This window comes from Periplaneta americana, chromosome 7 (genome assembly GCF_040183065.1).
Source record: "Periplaneta americana isolate PAMFEO1 chromosome 7, P.americana_PAMFEO1_priV1, whole genome shotgun sequence".
Lineage (NCBI taxonomy): Eukaryota > Metazoa > Arthropoda > Insecta > Blattodea > Blattidae > Periplaneta > Periplaneta americana.
This window is the reverse complement of record NC_091123.1, coordinates 77,436,959-77,451,256: the sequence shown is the minus strand read 5'-3', so window position 1 is coordinate 77,451,256 and position 14,298 is coordinate 77,436,959. Positions and strand designations below refer to the sequence as shown.

Genomic DNA, 14,298 nt, shown 5'->3' with positions numbered 1-14,298 from the left:
ATCTGTTATCCTGCTTAGGATCTTTAGGGAAAGGACCCGCTGGCTCTGGCTGATAAGGATTTTGTCTAACGAAGAACTTTTTAGTTTCATTATCTACTTGTAACCCATAATCTGCACGATCATTTGAATACCCTGCAACTGCGATATTGGTAGGCCTAATACATTTAAGACAATTTTGTTACAATCTTCTTTTTCGCTAACGCTTTCACAATTGCTGCCTCTACTAACATCTATTTCTATACCAAGTGTAAAGTGAAATACTGAACGTGAAAACCGAGCAAATTAAAAAGATATATTTTCTTCTTGTATTGTTATCGTTATATTAGTTTTCGTTATATGGAGCCTCGACTGTATAATAAAGTTAACTTTTCTAGTGAAAGTTGTAATATTTGATTTCAGGACTTTTCGTTCTGTCATTCTTATTCTGATAATAATAATAATAATAATAATAATAATAATAATAATAATAATAATATGAGTAATGATAATAAAAATAATATATATTTTAGTTTGGTACGAAAATGTAATGCAAAGTTGCAAATATATAGAAGTACCTGCCGATATCATTTCGTATTACAGTGAGACAGAGATAAGAGTGTGATAACTGATAAATCATGGGTGCTATCAGAAGGTGCGGTATAAAACGTAACGGGAAGTAGTTTACTTATTTAACGCTTCTGAGAAACTGACAAATCAATAGAGAAACTTTGAAAGTCTGCTTACAGTAGTTTCAAACTGTGTTCAAAGCGTAACAGTGAAAAGCATGTACAAGGTACAGGTTTGTTACTCATCACGTGTTTCGAAGAGGATATGTAAATTGTCTTATGTGACTCTTCAAGTGCTTATGAAACAATATAATGGATATTGGGGCATTGCTAGCTTTGTGTCTTGTGACTGCAACAGCAGCAACTGTGTTCAGAATTCCGTCGGTTTATCCATCAACATGTTGGTGTAAAAGCTCTTCGAATTATGATAATTCCCTGTGTAATATCTTGCGTGAAAATAACAGTACATACTGGAACTGCAAGCTTAATGTAACTGGGTTCAATATACCTATTATCTCTAAACAGACATTCACTGATCTCTCCTGTAGTGGTTGTTTACAGACAGTTTTTCTGGACGACAACAACATAAGTATCGTACAACAGGATGCTTTTCGTGTTTTGAAGAGTTTGTCTATTCTGTATATAGACAGGAATAATATTGTTCAGTTACATAGGAATTCTTTTCAAAACAACACCGAATTGCGTAGATTAGATTTAAGTGTGAACAGACTTGAATTTCTTCATCCTGATATGTTCTTGAACAACAAATTACTTTACCATTTAAATGTAAGTTACAATATGCTAATATTGAGGGGCACTCTTTTTAATACTCCCCATTTAAACATATTGGACATTTCATATTGCAATCCAACGCGAAATGCTAGCTGGTTCAGTCTGAACGAGAACACGTTTCGCGGATTACCGAATCTGACAGTACTTCTTTTAGAAGGCAATGTGATTCAACATATATCTTTCAATACATTTATTCACAACTCACGACTTCTAGAATTGAATGTGAAAAATAATTTATTAAAGGTTGTACACGTGCATATTTTTCTTAACACGCCCAATCTATTATTTCTCCGTTTGGGACAAAATCCGTTGTATTGTAATTGCAGTATGAAATATTTCTCAAGTTGGTGTTCAAATCATAGCATCAAATTAGAAGATGTTTCTTGCGAGTACCCAAAGGGCTCCTGGAAGATACTTGAATATCTCGACTGTAATCAATCATGGGCGATTACATCATCATGGGCGGCTACAACTACCACGACGTCGACGAAGAGGACAGCATCATGGACGACTACAACTACCACGACATCGACGAAGAGTACTACAATGCCTACTTCAGATATGTCTACTCCTGATCCCACAGATCAAGTCATTATCTTCTCTTCATTGAGTGGTTTTAATATTTCCAACTTTTCATTACATACTACAACCAGAATTCCAGAAAACCGTCTTTCGAATATCAGTTCATCAGAAGGTGAAGTGATACATTCTTCAGTTATGTGGTACTTGATTGGTACTGTCTGTATTCTCGTAATATGTATCACCTCTGCGGTTCTCGTCATCAATTGCATGCGACGTGTGAATATGAATGAACATTCATCTGCTGCATCTTATTTCGAATTCAAAGGGTTTCAGACTCAACAGAGAACATACGATAAGGTAAGCGAAAGTTGTCCTGATTTGCAGTACATTAAGTTAAGCAATCTTCATAAAGTTACGGGACGGAAACTGCATCTCCATTATGCAAGTACCAGTGTAATTGATCTTCCAGATTTAAAACCTGCTTTACCTACACGAACTCGTGAAATAATCTCATCAAGAAGTTCAGGAATAATGGAAACAGACATGGATACTGATTCTACCATTTCAGTGCAAGATGAACACATCTATGAAGAAATAAAGTGATGATTTAAACAGGTGACGCAGCATAAATGTGAAAATAGTTCTCACAATGATGTGAAGTTGCTACACAACATTTCGGCTTTTTAATAAAATCTTAGTACCGGTACGTAATAATAAAGATAAACCTACTGCAAAGGTACTTAGTTATTACCATAAAATATATCTTCATAATTTTCACCATCACCATCACATGAATTATCAGGCTATTTTTTATGATCTTAAAACTGTAATTAGGTCCCATAAAGGTATGTTTTATGATTACGAGTTTCTTATAAAAAACAGAATTTGTTTTTAATATGCTGTCTATCGTCGTGAAATTCTTGATAGTGAAGTGGTATTTTGTGGTATGAGTGTAAAGGTTCACAATGGTTGCCTGACAGTTTTCTTAGAATTTAGGAAAACCTCAGAATAAACACAACCAAGTAATCAGTTCAAGGAAGATTCGAACTGAAACCCGAGCGCAGCTTCGAACCAAGAGCCCACCCTCGTTACCACCCAGGCTACCCCGGTGGATAGGAATTTGTTGCATACCGTTTTGTGCTGTGTTAGTGTACCATGTCTTGGAATAAATCTCACAACATTTGTTGCATAATGAAGACACTTTCACATTTATTACAACATTAAAACCTGTCACAGTCTGAAAAACTTTGAGGACACTAAATCATTCACACTGATCATCTCTAACATTTCTGGTATGATACTGAAATCACTTTACTATGAATCCAGGTAAAAATTCTACAGCTAAGTTCTTAAAAAATAAAATAAGTACTGTACTGTAAAATTAAAGAATGAAAAGACCAACGATTATCTTCAGATCTTCAACTGAATAGGCCTATAGTAAATCGTGCTTAACAGAAACAGTGGAGTAAAAATACCGTTCATTTTTGGAGACTTCTGTATCCGATCCCCACTTCCAAACTGGCAGGGTACTTAACCTCATTCTAAAAATACAAATTGACGGTTCTTTTACTCAAAATTAGTGAATGCCACCCAATTAACAATCAAAGTAGAAGGATATACAACAATTACACAAAATGTTCCGTGAACATCATTTTTAGTAGCCTACTTTGCTCAAATTTTCGAATACCGGTACTATAGCACCTTGAATAGTGGTTTACAAGCCCAAGATATTAACATAATAATAACTAAGGATAAAATCGAAGGATTTATAAAGAAACTTCATTTCTGGTAGACATCACTTGACAAAAAGAAATGTGATGCAGTTCACTGTATTAAAGAACTATGGGAAAATTTAGCTATGTGTGTTACGATAAATGAGTTTGTTTTTGCGAACATGCAATTCATTCATTCATTCATAGTGTTCTGCCCAAGGGCAGGTCTTTCACTGCAAACCCAGCATTCTCCAGTCTTTTCTGTTTTCTGCCTTCCTTTTTGTCTCCTCATATGACTCATATATCTTAATGTTGTCTATCATCTGACATCTTCTTCTGCCCCGAACTCTTCTCCCGTTCACCATTCCTTTCAGTGCATCCTTCAGAAGGTAGTTTCTTGTCAACCAGTGATCCTGCCAATTCCTTTTCCTCTTTCTGATCAGTTGAAGGCTGAAGCAGAGAATATGTCCCTGAGGATATGCTGGGGTCCATCGCTATGGAGTAACAGTTAACATGTCTGACCGTGAAATTAGCGGGCCCGGGTTCAAATCCCGGTTGGTGCAAGCTATGTCTAGGGTACAAGTTATCTGGTTGAGGTTTTTTCGGGGTTTTCCCTTAACCCATCAAGAACAAATGCTGGGTAACTCTCGACGCTGGACCCTGGTCTCATTTCGCTGGCATTGTCACCTTCATCTCACTCAGATGCTAGACAACCATAGCAGTTAATAAAGCGTCGTAAAATAATCAATTTAAAAAAAGGTATTTGCTGGGAATTAAGAATTTAAAACAATTACATGTACATTGATAATGTGTCATTTGTAAGCACTATATTGCACCACTTTCAAGTGAAATATGAGTTCTGTGTCTTTGTCAATGAATAACTCACAAACAGGGCATCTCTGGACATATATGACTTTTTTTCTCGTTTTATGTGGAAAACTCGTCCCCTTATGTCGTACAAGTGTTTCCTTTTCACTCTGTATAGGGAAGCCCTATATTGCGCTCAAGGTTGAGATAAGGAAAAAGGTTGTTAAAAAGGTATAACCATATTGCGCACATACACACATACATACAAACACACACACAGAGGGAGGGAGGAAGGGAGGGAGAGACAGAGGTAGAGGGAGAGAGAGAATGCTTATTCCTGTGGTCACCATCAGCATGCTGAACTTTTATACTTGCTAAAAATACGATCGACTCCCGATAATTCGCTTTGCGGGTAATTTGCGAGCCTTTTCTTTGTGGGGGGGGGGAGAAGTAAGGTCATTTCGTTTTTACTCGATTTACGTCCTCTCCCACCCTCTTATGAAATTTGCGATCTAAAATCAGAAAAAGAAAATAACAATCCTCTAAGAAACAAAAAAAGATGACATTTTTGTGAAATTAAAGTGTCTTTTATTTTGTAAAACATTTGTTTCGTGTTTTAAGATTCTATCCCACTGCAGTACTGTGGGTCGGTGATATTATAAATGTTTCACTGTTTCATATTTTGCACTTCATTTAGTATATTTAATGTATTTTAGTAATTGAATCTGTCAGAGAAATTGTTACTGGCCTTTATATGATATTAAAAAAATGTTGCGGATAATTCGCGATTTTCGATATTTCGCGGAAGTTCGTACGTTGATAATCGGGAATTATCGGGAGTGGACTGTGTACTTTTAGGACTAAAAGAACGCACTGAATGTCTTAGGTTAGTTTCACAGCCAAATATAATATGTATTATTAGTGCTATCATTCACCAATAAGAATTGCTCAGATTTATTTCTCACAATAGGAATACTATTGACTGCGGCATGATCTTCACTTTTATTTTAGCTTCTAGTTCTTATCATTTCTTTTCATGCATTAAGCACATCGTATTTTGTCAGTTGACCAGAAGTTTCATCAGGGATATTAACTATTTCATTTCGTATCAACTTTGAAGGTAAGGTAGAGATATCATCCATGGCCTTGCCATTTGATAAAAAAAAGTGTAAATTCTACTTGTAATTTTGCATTTTCTCTTTTTCGGCTTCAATTCGTCTCTTAAGCTAGAGAAGTGTGAAGACAAAAATTCTGTCGATCAGTACTCTAGGACAGAGTGGAGAAGGAAAGATCTCTTACTAGAAATTACAAATTGTAGAATTTGATAAAAATTGTCTACGCAAACATACACAGTTTTCACGATTATGTCGCCCTATACTCATCATGTTCGTCAGTAACATACGTGTACCACAATTCCAGCACAACTCCACTGTTTTTCTTTTCCAGTTAATATCGTACTTACATTGAAATAAAAAATTGTTGCGTGCCAATAACTTATGACCTCTCTTACTTAACATTAAACGTAGTGATGTTTATGTGAATCAATGACGGATGCCACACCCACTGCTCCTCTTCGGTGACTAAAACACGGCCGTATTTAAGGACCTAAGAGTACGAATAATACGATTGTTATACCAGCTTGTGGTGCGCAGTGACTTTGAGACAGTAATGTTTAAAATAGCCATCTGTGCTATGTGCTTATGTGACCGTAATGTCTAAAATAACCTTATGCGCTATGTGTCTATGCGACCGTAATGTTTACAATAATCTTGTGCGTCATGTGTTTATGCGACCGTAATGTCTAAAATAATTTTCTGCATTATGTAGGCTATCTATGCGACTGTAATACCTGAAATAACTTGCTGTTCTATGTGTCTATACGACCGTAATATCTGAAATAACTTTCTGTGCTACGTGTCTATGTGAACGTAATGTCTAAAATAACCTTATGCGCTATGTGTCTATGCGACCGTAATATCTGAAATAACTTGCTGTTCTATGTGTCTATGCGACCGTAATATCTGAAATAACTTTCTGTGCTACGTGTCTATGTGAACGTAATGTCTAAAATAACCTTATGCGCTATGTGTCTTTGCGACCGTAATATCTGAAATAACTTTCTGTGCTATGTGTCTATGTGACCGTAGTGTCTGAAATAACTTTCTGTGCTACGTGTCTATGTGAACGTAATGTCTGAAATAACTTTCTGTGCTACGTGTCTATGTGAACGTAATGTCTGAAATAACTTTCTGTGCTATGTGTCTATGCGACCGTAATGTCTGAAATAACTTTCTGCGCTATGTGCCCATGCGATCGTAATATCTGAAATAACTTTCTGCGCTATGTGTCCATGCGATCGTAATATCTGAAATAACTTTCTGTGCTATGTGTCTATGCGACCGTAATGTCTGAAATAACTTTCTGTGCTACGTGTCTATGTGAACGTGATATATGAAATAACTTTCTGCGCTATGTGTCCATGCGATCGTAATATCTGAAATAACTTTCTGTACTATGTGTCTATGCGACCGTAATGTCTGAAATAACTTTCTGTGCTACGTGTCTATATGAACGTGATATATGAAATAACTTTCTGTGCTATGTGTCTATGCGACCGTAATGTCTGAAATAACTTTCTGTGCTACGTGTCTATGTGAACGTGATATATGAAATAACTTTCTGTGCTATGTGTCTATGTGAACGTGATATATGAAATAACTTTCTGTGCTACGTGTCTATGTGAACGTGATATATGAAATAACTTTCTGTGCTATGTGTCTATGCGACCGTAATTTCTGAAATAACTTTCTGCGCTATGTGTCCATGCGATCATAATATCTGAAATAACTTTCTGCACTATGTATCGATGCAACCGTATTTCCTGAAATAACTTTCTGTGTTATGTATCTATGCGACCATAATGTTTGAAATAATTTTCTACACTATGTGTCTATGTGACCGTAATATCTAAAATAACTTTCTGCACTATGTATCTATGCAACCATATTGTCTGAAATAACTTTCTGTGCTACGTGTCTATGTGAACGTGATATATGAAATAACTTTCTGTGCTGTGTGTCTATGTGAACGTGATATATGAAATAACTTTCTGTGCTACGTGTCTATGTGAACGTGATATATGAAATAACTTTCTGTGCTATGTGTCTATGCGACCGTAATTTCTGAAATAACTTTCTGCGCTATGTGTCCATGCGATCATAATATCTGAAATAACTTTCTGCACTATGTATCGATGCAACCGTATTTCCTGAAATAACTTTCTGTGTTATGTATCTATGCGACCATAATGTTTGAAATAATTTTCTACACTATGTGTCTATGTGACCGTAATATCTAAAATATCTTTCTGCACTATGTATCTATGCAACCATATTGTCTGAAATAACTTTCTGTGCTATGTGTCTCTGCGACCGTAATGTCTGAAATAACTTTCTGCGCTATGTGTCTATGCGACCGTAATGTTCAAAATGATCGTACGTGCTATGTGACTATTTGAAAGGGTAAAATCTTAAATTTGTGCGCAGTGTAGTCCCCGCTTTGTATATACCACTTCCGCATTGACTTAACCACTGGGTAAGTTTGTCCCCAATTTCTTCCAAAAACGATGTTGAACGCTCATAAGATTGTTTTACACCAAGAAAATAAAACTCTATGTTTTCTACTCGTCACTATTTCCTTTAGCTGTCTGGTCACTGACTGCAGTGGAAGCAATGCAGGGGAATTTAACTATGAAAGTTTACTTTCCAAAACACACATCTCACAACAAGATACATTCAATAGATTTTGCATAATAAATTGCTGAAATCGGGAACATTATATTTACTTATTCTGTACAGAGCCATAATCCAGTTTTATCCGACTAGTGCAAAATAAAGTGTTAAAAGTAAGTCGATTATCGAAAAAGTACTAGTTATTGATAATACTACAACCGGCACTCTAATTAGGCCTATTTAATTATGTATGACATAAACATGTTTATGGAAATAATGCTTACAACCCAACGGAACATCAGAATCTTGGAGATACTAATTATATAATTTGGTTTCGATTTGTTAATACACTGCTCAAAAGATAAAAATAGTCACTTCATTAAACCTGCATATATTTTCTCCGTTAGTACAAATCACATTGGAAGTTGTGATGAAAATAAATATTCTTCTATTTTAATGGGTTTTTTTTTTTAGAAAATATCTTAAACTAAAATGCTTCCATTTGTCACCAGATTAGTGAAATCCATATCAAAACGTTAGTGAAAGCAAGTTAATATCGAGTATTGCCTTCCCTATCATAGATGACAGCATTGCAACGCCTGTTCATGTTCCTGACAAGTTATCACAGTTCTTCTTGTCGTAGAAGTCTCCATCCTTCCACTAGGGCTTCGTCAAGGCCTCGGAGTATCTGCGGAGGTACATTTCGCCGTCGAATGTGTTGTTTCAGTTTACTCCAAACTTGTTCTATTGGATTTAAGTCTGGACTCCTGGATGACTTCATTACTTGCAGATTATGCTTCTGCATGAATTCCTGCGCATCGTTGGCAACATGTGCTCTGGCATTGTCGTGCCATATACAATGAATTTTCCCCAAGTTGCCTCAGTTGACGCGTGGCTTAGTCGGTTAAGGGGCTTGCCTGCCGATCTGAAGTTGCGTTTGGGCACGGGTTCGATCCTCGCTTGGGCTGATTACCTAGTTGGGTTTTTTCCGAGGTTTTTCCCCAACCGTAAGGTGAATGCCAGGTAATCTGTGGCGAATCCTCGGCCTCAGCTCGCCAAATACCATCTCGCTATGACCTTTTTTTTACCTTGGGGATTTGATTGAAGTGAATTTTAATGGCAGGCAGAGTAACTATCTCATGCCCCCATGTTTTATATTGCTACCAGTGCACTTCATTTGAACCAGGTACCCAGCTTCGAAGCCGTTAGCCCTATGAACTTACAGTATAATTATTTTCCCCTGTTATCATAGTACAGGTTTGTTATCTAAGAAAATAGTCCACTCCTGTGGAGTAACGGTCAGCGCGTCTGGCCGCGAAACCAGGTGGCCCGGGTTCGATTCCCGGTCGGGGCAAGTTACCTGGATGAGGTTTTTTCCGGGGTTTTCCCTCAACCCAATATGAGCAAATGCTGGGTAACTTTCGGTGCTGGACCCCGGACTCATTTCACCGGCATTATCACCTTCATCTCATTCAGACGCTAAATAACCAAAGATGTTGATAAAGCGTCGTAAAATAACCTAATAAAATAAAAAAAATAAAATTATCTAAGAAATTAGCAAGTTCTTTGTGATAGTATAAGAGAAAGAGTGGGGGAAGGGAATGACCGATCTCATCGACGCTAAATAACTTAGTAGTTGATACAATTTCGTTAAATAACCAACTAAAAAAACATGATGCTCTAGGATCTCATTAATGTGATGTCTCGTAGTTAAGGTTTCATTTCCAACAATGATGAGCTCCGGTTTTGTATCCAAACTTATACTTGCCCTCTGTATGCAACAACAGGTTGTACTGCTTCTGATTGGAATCCCTCTCCTCGTCGTCTCCAGACACGTCGACGACCATCTGACCCATACAAGCAAAAGCGAGACTCATCAGAAAATAGGACAGGTCGCCAATGTCGTAACTGCCAAGCTTCCAAGACGTTAAGTCCATTGAAAGCATGTCCATGTGACTTATGCCCTCTAATATTTTTGTCCACTTTCATTTATGTCCACATTTTATGTGCGTCCATCTTTTTGGGTCCATGACTGTTATGTCCACTTCTGTTTATGTCCACTTTTGTTTATGTCCACTTTTATTTAAGTCCACTTTCATTTGTGACCACTTTCATTTATGTCCACTTTTTTAATGTCCACTTTTTATTTGAGCCCGTTCAGAGCAAAAGTGGTGTAAGCCAAAACTGGGTAATGAGGTTTAAAGTAAAAATTCTATTAAATACAGCGCAAAGTAGCAATTAATATGTCCTTCTTGTTATCCACTGACTACTAATAGTTTAAATAAATTGAATATTAATTGCTACTTTGCGCTGTATTTTACAGAATGTTTACTTTAACTCTCATTACCCATTTTTGACGTACACCACTTCTGCTCTGAATGGCTCAACTAATGTCAATTCCTTTTGTACCGCTGGAAGATGTTCAGGCTGTTTTTGACAGCCTTATGTAGATAACATTGAGCCTGGCGTAATGGATTTAGTATTGTACATGGAAAGAACTTATATCCGAGGAACACCTGCTCGAGGAAGAAGAAGAGCAATGCCACCTACATTCGCACCTGAAATATTTAACACTTATTATCAGGTTCTGGCAGGACAACATTAAACAACTAACGTAGTCGAGGGCTGGCACAACCGCTTTCAGAAATACAACATCACACATCAGTCTGGAAATTCATGGAATTTATCAAGAAAGACCAAAGGAATAATGAAATTATAATAATCCAATTGTTTGGCGGGCATTTGATTGTGCGACATCCTATCAAAAGATCGTACCTACAAAATTTAAGTCGAGTAGAAGAGACTGTTCGGAATTACAACCACTACAACAAAGAAGGACACATCAGAACTTACCTCAAAGCTATTAGTTATCATCTGAAGCTGTATGAAGGTGAACAGGCAGAAGAGATTGAGTAAGGAATTGAAGTAAATTTGTAGATGGACATAATGTATTGTACAATCATGTAATGGACATAAAAATGTGGACATAAAATTTGTGCAATTGGACTAAAATAAAGTGGACATATACTTCATAGGACATACATTTATGGACATTATAAAAAGGATCTAATGTCTGTGTTTCAACTGCCAGTGAACATGTTCTGTGGCGAACTGCAGTCTCATTTCACGCTGCATTCTTTTGAGCAAGTTTTAAACCACCCTTTTTGAGCCTGTTTCTGATGGTTTGATCGCTAATTCTCATCTCTATAGCCTGCTGTAGATCTACCTGTAGCTCTCGTGCTGTTACTTGGCGGTTCCGTAATGCTTGTGGACGCACAAAACGATTCTGTACAGGGGTTTTTTTCCTCTGGAGGGCAGTTTCACTATCTCTAGATACGGTTCCATTATCTTGGAAACGTTTCCAAATTTTCCATATCGTGCCCTGTACAACCCCTAGCGTTCTTGCAACATACCTTTGTGAATGGCCCTCTTGCAGACGTGTAACTGCACGTGTAGCTTCGTTTGATGATAATTGCTTTCCTCGTTGCCTTTCTTCGCCCTCGCGATCAGCTATTGTGTTACAAACAACAATAATACGATTAAATCAGCCACACAACCAGCCAAATCCTAACACACACTCTGATTTACGCTATGTGAAGCTTTCAGATGGCTTCAGCAAATAAAATCAAAACAATCGCGATGATGTAAGAAACAACACGTTTATTTAGTGGTAGCGACTTTCTTGTAATTTTTTTTATAGCCTACCCTAATTTTATTTTAATTTTATGATTTAAATAGTGATTATTTTTGTCTTTTGAGCGGTGTATATGCAATCGGACCTCGATAAAACGATTTTCTGGGGACTAGGAAAATTGTATTGTTGTATCAGGTTATTGCTGTGTTGAAGGTTTGTGAAATGTTTGCCAAATTTATGTTCTGAAGGAGAATATAGTATAAATAAATATAAAACAACATTATATATACTATGTAATACCAATAACATTTACTCACCTTGAAGTACAAATTCATTTAAGATTCAAGCACTTTTCTTAATCAGTTTATTATTGTACTCTGTCTTTCGTTTTGAGGTTTTCAGCAACAAATATGTTTCTTTATTTTATTTTATTGGGTTATTTTACGACGCTATATCAACATCTAGGTTATTTAGCGTCTGAATGATATGAAGGGATAATGCCGGTGAAATGAGTCCGGGATCCAGCACCGAAAGTTACCCAGAATTTGCTCGTATTGGGATGAGGGAAAACCCCGGAAAAAACCTCAACCAGGTAACTTGCCCCGACCGGGATTCGAACCCGGGCAACCTGGTTTCGCAGCCAGACGCGCTGACCGTTACTCAACATGTGTGGACAATATGTTTCTTATTGCTTCGAGTAAAATCAAATGTTCCGATAATATACTAGAAACAATAGGTAATTTCAAGACAGCAATAATAATAATAATAATAATAATAATAATATTTATTTGTCAGAAACCAGTGTACCGGTACAAGGCCTAGATGTGACATCGCCAGGTTTGATAATATACACACGCACACATACACTCACACATGCACAAACAAACTTAGCACAAATAAATATACAGGGTGTTTCCGAGGTGGTGTTACAAACTTTCAGGGATGATGGCGAAGGGCACATGTATCAATTTGAGATAAGGAACCATGGTCCGGAAATGACTGAGTCGAAATTTATAAGCAAAAACGTTGTGTCGAAATGGAATTGTAATTTGGCACCAAGTGCCTTCCTTCCCTTAACCTTTCGAACAGTCGTGGAAAGATGGTATGGGCCGGATGTCTCCTACGTGGGTACTTGTACCGATACAATCTGTGAGCTTGTCTACTGTTCCCCTTGACTCATCCGTATTCGAAAATCAGGTCTGCATATTCCGCTCTCGTGTACTCCTCCATTTCACTAGGACTGATCGACCGGAACTGCAACTTGTACACATACTCTGCTGTCTACAGACATGCATATTAGGACCGACCATGTCCGTTACACATTACTCTCTCTGCATTGCTTTAGTGTAGTTTCCTGTCCCCATCCCTCAGACAGCGCACTAAATGGAATACTGTTAGTAGACAACGTAAACAACGTCAGATGAATACAGTATGTGTAAGATGTACAGATAAATACACATAAATAAGGGTTATTTTACGATTCTGTATCAACATCTACGTTATTTAGCGTCTGAATGATATGAAGGTGATAATGCCGGTGAAATGAGTCCGGGGTCCAGAAAACCCCGAAAAAAACCTCATCCAGGTAACTTGCCCCGACCGGGATTCGAACCTGGGCTACCTGGTTTCGCAGCCAGACGCGCTGACCGTTACTCCACAGGTGTGGACCATAAATAAGGTGTACAGAGGAATAAAATTATTTCATTTCCACACATTTTTGCTTGTAACTTTCGACTCGGTCATTTCCGGACCAGGGTTCCTTATCTCAAATTAATACATGTGCCCTTCGCCATCATCCCTGAAAGTTTGTAACACCACATCGGAAACACACTATAGACAAATAAACAAATAATTATAAGCAAATAATCATACATAGGCAAAAAAAAAACAAACACTGAGAAACAGACAAAACAAACGCTGAGAAATAAACAGAGTATGATGTATGTTAAACACATTTATATAAGGACAAAAGGAATAATTAAAATACAAAGAGAAAAATTAAAATATAAAGAAGGGGTTATATTTCTAAATTACAATATTTGCATCACACTCCATGAATTCATTTACTGAATAGAAAGGTCTGGTCAGCAACCATCTATGTATGCAGGACTTAAACCTATTTATTGGTATCTTTCTCGCCTCCAATGGTAGCTTATTAAATATATTTATGCCATTAAAAAAGCAAGTATTTGAGCTCACGCTCAATCTGCACCATGTGTAATCTAATTTATCTTTATTTCTAGTGTTAAAGGAATGTATATCTGATCTAGTCTGATAAAGATCTATGTTGGATCTAGGAAGATCAATATTTTATAAATGAATAGATTGTAAACTGACATTACCTTTTAACTCTGGAAATAGTGGCCTACATGATTCCTTGGTATGTCAACATGTTTTGCTGCCACAATTTTTAGGATTAATTTTATCACTTGCGACATTATACTCTATTTACTTGCGTTTCTTTATGAACGTTGATAATGTTGTTTACGCAAACCCATACTGTTAGCCACTTGTCTTCTTCGGTCCCCTATCTAAATCAGAGCTAATTTAGTCTC

At 37.0% G+C, this 14,298-nt stretch overlaps 1 long non-coding RNA gene across 1 annotated transcript; it reads left to right on the top strand.

Annotated features, from left to right (window-relative positions):
- Positions 1-610: 610 nt before the first annotated feature.
- LOC138703214 (uncharacterized) lies at positions 611-14,045 on the top strand. Its single transcript, XR_011333001.1, has 2 exons — positions 611-2,216; positions 2,329-14,045. It is a non-coding gene; the product is annotated as an uncharacterized lncRNA (long non-coding RNA).
- The last annotated feature ends 253 nt before the right edge of the window (positions 14,046-14,298 follow it).